The sequence below is a fragment of the Lepus europaeus genome, chromosome 7 (assembly GCF_033115175.1).
Source record: "Lepus europaeus isolate LE1 chromosome 7, mLepTim1.pri, whole genome shotgun sequence".
Lineage (NCBI taxonomy): Eukaryota > Metazoa > Chordata > Mammalia > Lagomorpha > Leporidae > Lepus > Lepus europaeus.
This window is the reverse complement of record NC_084833.1, coordinates 102,968,713-102,976,493: the sequence shown is the minus strand read 5'-3', so window position 1 is coordinate 102,976,493 and position 7,781 is coordinate 102,968,713.

The window sequence follows — 7,781 nt, the reverse complement described above, 5'->3', positions numbered from 1 at the left end:
GGATCTCTGTCTTTAATGTGCTGTACACTGTTATTTAATGCTATAACTAGTACTCCAACAGTATTTTTTTTTCACTTTGTGTTGCTATATGGGGGCAAACTGGTGAAATCTTTACTTAATATATATACTAAATTGATCTTCTGTATATAAAGAGAACTGAAAATGAATCTTGATGTGAATGGAAGGGGAGAGGGAGCGGGAAAGGGGAGGGTTGCGGGTGGGAAGGAAGTTATGGGGGGGGGGGAGCCATTGTAATCCATAAGCTGTACTTTGGAAATTTATATTCATTAAATAAAAGTTAAAAAAAGATTTATTTTTATTTATTTGAAAGACTGAGTTACAGAGAGAGTTAGAGCCAGAGCGAGAGAGGTCTTCCGTCCGCTGGTTCACTCCCCAGATGGCCGCAATCCATTGGCTGCAGCAATCTGAAGCCAGGAGCCAGGAGCCTCCTCCAGGTCTCCCATGTGGGTGCAGGGGCCCAAGGATTTGGGCCATCTTCTGCTTTCCCAGGCCATAGCAGAGAGCTGGATCAGAAGAGGAGCAGCTGGGACTAGAACCAGCGCCCATATGGGATGCTGGCGCTTCAGGCCAGGGCTTTAACCCACTGTGCCACAGCGCCAGCCCTGAGTAACAAAATTCTAAGGCCTCCTGGATCCTGAAAACCTCTGATGTTTTTTCTTTACAGTAACTATCACTGACAGTATCATCTCATTCTATAGCAATTTTTAAACATGAACATAGAATAACACAGGTGAAAACTTGGCGCCCAGGAATTCACGGAGCTTGTCTTTAGTTCCATCATTGCCTGTAGTTAAAAATTTGGATAACTCACTTCAGCTCTCTGTACCTCAGCTTCCGAAATGAATGAATTAGTCCCAGATTTATGATCTCCAACCTTCCTTTGTGTATCCCCGGCTGCCATAGGTGTTCTAGGGGCACTATCTTGAAGGACAAGTGACAGCAGAGGTGCCTGGTGGGCAGGTGCCACTACTACCATTTTTTTAAAGATTTATTTATTTATTTATTTATTTATTTATTTATTTGAAAGTCAGAGTTACACAGGGAGAGAGAAGGAGAAGCAGAGAGAGAGGTCTTCCATCCACTGGTTCACTCCCCAAATGGCTGCAATGGCCAGAGCTGTACTGACCCGAAGCCAGGTGCCAGGAGCTTCTTCTGGGTCTCCCATGTAGGTGCAGGGTCCCAGGAACTCAGGCATTTCTTCCACTGCTTTCCCAGGCCATAGCAGAGAGCTGGGTCGGAAATAGAGCAGCCAGGACTCGAACTGCTCCCATATGGGATGCCAGCATTGCAGGCACTGGCTTTACCCACTATGCCGCAGTGCCAGCCCCAGCACTACTACCATTTCAGCCAGAATGTCACAGCATCCTTCAAAGCTCTCCTCAGTCAAGTCTCTCATTGTCCCAGTTACCACTGAGCCCAAGATCCAGGTTGGCCTCTCAGCCACTCCATTTTCCATGCACTCATAGTACTATTTTTATTGGTAACTATATCATGCTAGAAATGCTAAATGTGTGTCTTCATATATATTTCTACATGTAAAACACTCCAAGGGAACTACCTCGTTAAGTCTAACCAAATCATACCTGTCATGATGGCTCATTACACTCACATGTAAGTAATCCTTTATCCTCAGGACTAAGCGCCCATACATGCAATTCCAATTATTCTCAAGCTTGAAACTTCACACATGTAATAAATTATTGGGACTAAATAAACTACTGAATGAGTAAAAAAGTATCTTATGTGACTTGTGGGGGAAAAGTAAGTTTTTGAAAAAGCTTCCTAAAGGTAAAGGATTGGTGACTAAAAATAAGACTGACTCTGTATGTGCCCTTTGTCCCCTCTTGACTGAGCATCAGCTGTTTTCTGCTGACCAACGCTGCTTATAGCTTCAGAGGCCCTCTTGTCCTGGAGAACTATACATTCTCTATTTTAAATCACACAGTGGAGCTTCCAACCATGTTATTGTGGCTCCTACTGTCCATCAAAGCACTCTATCCTGTCCATAAGTGATTAAACAGAGTCCATTGGAGTTGCTGGGGTTTTGCGTGTGTATGATTTAATGAAAGATTGTGTGTGGCTGAAGCTCCTTGGTTCTCTTTACTGAGTGTAAGAACAAGAAGAGAGTAGAGACTAAGAGAGGATCTTCATTGCATTGTTTGAACCACTACATTCAGCCTTATCTGCAGCTAGATCAACTCCTTAAGACTGCTCATCCACAGGAGTCATTGAGCTTCCTTTGTCCTTTAGCTGGTATGATTGGATACCACATCTGGAAGAGTCCTAGATAACGCACTTCTGTAAAATTAACTTGACTGTGTGACAGTAATAGAGGGAGAGATCATAGATGTATGTAATTTTGAAACTCATTTCAGAGGTGATATTAGCATAATTAAGCAGTCCTAGTATAGACTTTTGGTATTAAAGGGAAGCTTTTGGAAATACTGATTGGAAATAGTTGAAATTCAGCATTTCTTTCCTTGTGAGTTTGTAAACTGGTTTTAGTGCTCAATTCTGAACTAATTTGAGAATAAGTATTTAGAGACTTTTATGGGCTTGTTACAACACCATGGGATACAAAGTGAATGGACTCATTTCTTCAGCATTTTGGGTAACGTCAAACTCACATGGTCAGTCTTGGGTGGCAGAAGCCGCAGGGCAGTTTTATGCAGTAGGACTATGCATAGATCCTTGAAAGTTTAGATTGTTTTAAAAAAATGACTCTTTATCACAGATGTGAGATATAGGCTTTAAGAAGCTAATTTGCTTTGCTTTTCACATTTAGGTATATGATCTTCCTGGCCTTTATTGAGAATAGAATAACATAGGACTCCGATGTTATTCTTTCCCACAGGGATGTCTTATTTCTTCCTGTTTATTGAAGGGACTGTATTTTCCTCACTGCTGTTCAGTGCTCCAACTGGAGCAAGTTTCACACATGCAGGGCCTCTGTGTGTTCCTTCTATTTTGTTTCAGTAGTCCTTGATTTCCTTTTGTGCAAGTGCCACAGTGCCAACGTTCATAGCTTTAGTCTTGGTATCTACAAAAGAAAGTTCTTTAATGTTATTCATTTTCAATAGTATTTTCCCCTTTGGTCCTTTGCATAAGACTATGGAATGTGTGTGTGTATACATTTAAGCATCTTTTATTATATTTGCTATAATACTCTTTTTTTTTTACAAGTGGAATTGAAATGGAATTTTTTTTTAACTTTTATTTGATGAATATAAATTTCCAGTGTACAGCTTATGGATTACAATGGCTTCCCCCTCCCATAACTTCCCTCCCACCCGCAACCCTCCCCTCTCCCGCTCCCTCTCCCCTTCCGTTCACATCAAGATTCATTTTCAATTCTCTTTATATACAGAAGATCAATTTAGTATAAAGATTTCAACGGTTTGCACCCACATAGAAACACAAAGTGAAACATACTGTTTGAGTACTAGTTATAGCATTAAATCAAAATGTACAGCACATTAAGGACAGAGATCCCACATGAGGAGCAAGTGCACAGTGACTCCTGTTGTGGACCCAACAAATTGACACTCTAGTTTATGGCGCCAGTAACCACCCTAGGCTGTCGTCATGGGTTGCCAAGGCTATGGAAGCCTTCCAAGTTTGCCGACTCTGATCATATTTAGACAAGGTCATAAAAGACAGAGTGAGGATAGTAACCAATGATCCTAAGAGTGGCATTTACCAGGTTTGAACAATTATACAGCATTAAGTGGGGAAGAGGACCATCAGTACACACAGGTTGGGAGTAGAGCCATTGGTGGTAGAGTAGAGGTTATGATTACAAAGGAATTAGGCCCAAGTGCACTAGACAGAGTCTAGAACAAAGGACAGAGTCATTATTAGAGGAGCTAAGAAAGGTGCTGTCTAAGCTACAAGTAATTTTTCTGATTGAGAGGCAAATAGAACCAGATAGAATGGGCTTGATAATAATCTGGTGGGCTTTAGGCCTTGTAAATTCAGAGGCTCAGACCTATCTATCTCTTCACTTGGGGTATATCCTAAGGGAGGTGTGAACCTCCTAGGGGAAGGCACTCTGTTGACTTTCATTACTTGGCTGGCCTGGGAGGAGAGCTGGCCAGGTAAAGGCAGGTGGCATCTCTAACAGGAAATTTACAGTTCTGCCTTCAATGTTGCTGACCCTACTTGGCCGTCCCCTCAGCTGCAGTGGTCACTTTGGAAGTTGGGCTGAGTGAAGGGCTTTTCAGCTTAGAGCCAATAAGATCTGTGGCTCTGACCTGGGCATCCTTCGACTCCAGGGCAGGTCCATTTCCAGTGATCCAACTCTTGGCAGAGCTGCCAGGGCTCTTCACAAGCTGACTTCTGCTGAAGCCCAGGCTTACCACATTGAAAGCCACTGCAGTGGACTGGCTTGTTGGGTCTCCTTGAGGGCAGGTCACTGCACAGATCAGCCATTTATAGGCCTGCCACCCATTGCTTCTGATGCCGAGCTTTCTTTTCCTCCTGGTTTGTGTTAAAGGAGACCAGAGGATGCAAGTCAAGGGAGTGCCCGTGTCCCATCTCTAATCTTCGGTGGCTTGAACTACAAGTCTATAGTCACAGGCATGTTCTGTAGTAGTTTTTCTAAGGTAGACAATGCCCATGAGGAAAATTATATTCTCACTTTAAAACTTTCTTTCCCTTTGGTCTGAAAGGGAGGTTTTATCTACTTACTGTATACTTCGCTGATGGCGAAGCGAATCTAGCTATGAGATTATTATTTAAGTTCTTATTTTGGCTATGCTATTACAGAAAAATGTTAGCCATCTCTTTTATAATGTCTAAAGATTAAATTGTGCGTCCTACAGATTCCTTCATAATAGAATTAGTTTCCTACCTTGAAGAGAATAGAGAAATGAAAGAACAAGTTGGGCTTAGAATAGAGAAATGAGGGAGCAAGTCCTAGATCGCTTGCTGACAATAGCAATATTACATGAATACTTAGCAAACCGTTTCAACCATTAGATAACAACTTAAGAAAACATTTACCAGAAGGTCCAATGCCTTCTATAAATTTTAAGAATCATGTATTTGAAAACACCTCTTAAATATCTAACATGGTGTAGTTTGTTTAGCCAGTAAACTTAAGCACAACCATCTAAAATGTTTTTAGTTTCTTTCTACCAACACGTTTAAAACATATGATACACAGATTCAGGTCACACAAATTAAAATGTATCTTTGATTGATTTTAGCATCTTAAATTTATGGACAATCTTATCTATAAGCCATTTAAAATAAAACTCTTAATAAAATTTCCCCATGTGGACATACAATATGTACACACATATATCATAGCATAATAGACCAATATAGCAATTTTAATAATAGCTTAAAATCTTTAACTCTTTTTGTAGATTGCCAATTGATTTGAATTGCTCTTTGTTTTTAGTAACCTCAGTTAACCATACTTTCTCTCAGTTGGTACTGTTAATACATTATTGGCTTCATCTGTTTACAGAGCCATCCCAAAGTACTGAATACAATAAAAGTGGCTGGTAAAGTCCATAGGAACCTATAGGAGGACAGCTAAATATAGAACCAACAACGCTTTAGTTTTATGAGCAGCACATCATATATAACTATGGATGACAAAAGACTTTAAGTCGCCATGTTTAAAATTATAAACTCATCAACCAACAACAGGCACTTGCTTACTTGACAGTATTTTTGAAAGCACCTGTAGGATTTTACAAGTATTTAACCCTTTAGGCCTCTGGGGCTTTCTCATTAAGACAACTATCATGTCTAGTAACACAAAATCATTAGACTTTTTAATTCTCAAACATTTGTATTAATAGCATTTTCCATTATAGAAACTTAAAGTCTGGTACCACATCACATCTTGACAGTACTTCTAATATAATCCAAATAGACTGATTAGTTGGTGTCTCTATAAGATGAGAGACATAGGTCCTTCGATTTTTTCAGTTGGGCCCAAACTGGAAAAACCAAAGTCCAGGATTTACTGGAAATTTTAGAATCCAGATTGTTTGGAACTTTGATTTTTTGAATGCCTGCCAAGAATGCCAAGAAGGCTCAAAATCCAAAATATCTGGTTGAAATAAGATTCCTTAAAATCATGACATAACATAGACCAAATTTGATCATTGTTACAAGGTAATTATTCAAATCTTTGAAAATAAGCACATATTTAAATAACCCATAGCTCTTAATAAAAATTCAGCTGTTTTTGAACAATTAGAATGTAACAGACATCAAGAGAACATAATAGATTACTTTAACACATTGCTTTAACAGAGCATCAGAGTTTAATTCTATGTCAAAGAGAAATTGAGCTTCCTGTGATCTTTTGCTGTGAGGTTTCCTTCCTTTACCTTCTTTCATATTGGTGACCATGTTTCTATGTTTCTGTGTGTAACACATCTTTAAGCATCTTTTGCAGGGCTGGATGAGTGGCGACAAATTCTTTCAATTTCTGTTTGCTGTGAAAGGTCTTTATTTCACCTTCATTCACAAATGAGAGCTTTGCAGGATATAATATTCTGGGCTGGCAGTTTTTCTCTCTTAGTACCTGGGCTATATCTCGCCATTCTCTCCTAGCTTGTAGGGTTTCTGATGAGAAGTCAGCTGTGAGTCTAATTGGAGATCCTCTGAGAGTAATCTGGCGTTTCTCTCTTGCACATTTTAGGATCTTTTCTTTGTGTTTCACTGTGGTGAGTTTGATTACGACGTGTCGTGGTGAGGATCTCTTTTGATCATGTTTATTAGGGGTTCTATGAGCTTCCTGTACTAGGATGTCTCTGTCCTTCTCCAAACCTGGGAAATTTTCTGCTAGTATCTCACTGAAAATGCCTTCTAATCCTTTCTCCCTCTCCATGCCTTCAGGAACTCCTAGAACGCGAATGTTGGGTTTTTTAATAGTATCCTGTAGATTCCCGACAATATTTTTTAGATTTCTAATTTCCTCTTCTTTTCTTTGGTTTGCCTGTTTCCTTTCCTGTTCTCTGTCTTCTAAGTCTGATATTCTCTCTTCTGCTTCACCCATTCTGTTTTTAAGGCTCTCTAATGTGTTTGTCATTTGATCTATTGAATTCTTCATTTCATTATGATTTCTCGTCACTATCAGAGTTTCTTGTTCCACTATTTGTTTCATTTCATTTTGATTCCTCCTTAATATTTCATTTTCGTGCGAGAGATTTTCTATCTTGTCCATTAAGGATTTCTGTAGTTCAAGAATTTGTTTTTGAGAACTTCTTAATGTTCTTATCAATTGTTTGAGATCCACTTCTTGCATTTCCTCTATCTCTTCATCTTCATAATCTTGAATTGGGGTATCTTTTTCATTTGGGGGCGTCATAGTGTCTTCCTTGTTCTTGTTAGCTTGGTTTTTGCGTTTGTTGTTTGGCATGTTGGAGATATTTGGTTTCTTCACTGTGGTGTTTTTTCTTGTTACACTATGGCTCTATATTAAGTGGACTGTCTGCTTTCGGTGGAGCCTTAGAGGCTTGAGATGAGTGTGGACTGAGAGCTGTGTTTGGTTCCTCAGGGTTGAGGGTGTGTCAAAGATGACACTCCCAGGTTAGGCGTGGTAAATCTTTCTTTTTTTGATTCAAAAGGGAAGTAATTCCGCACAGCTGAACGTAATTGGAGGTAATTAGCAGGCAAATGATATACCCACAGGAGCCAGAGATTGGAAGCTCTTTCCCAAGGACCACACAGGGAATCTGTGCTGCCCTCAGTGTGGGCTCCAATTCTCCTGTCTCCCACTGGGTTGCCAAGTG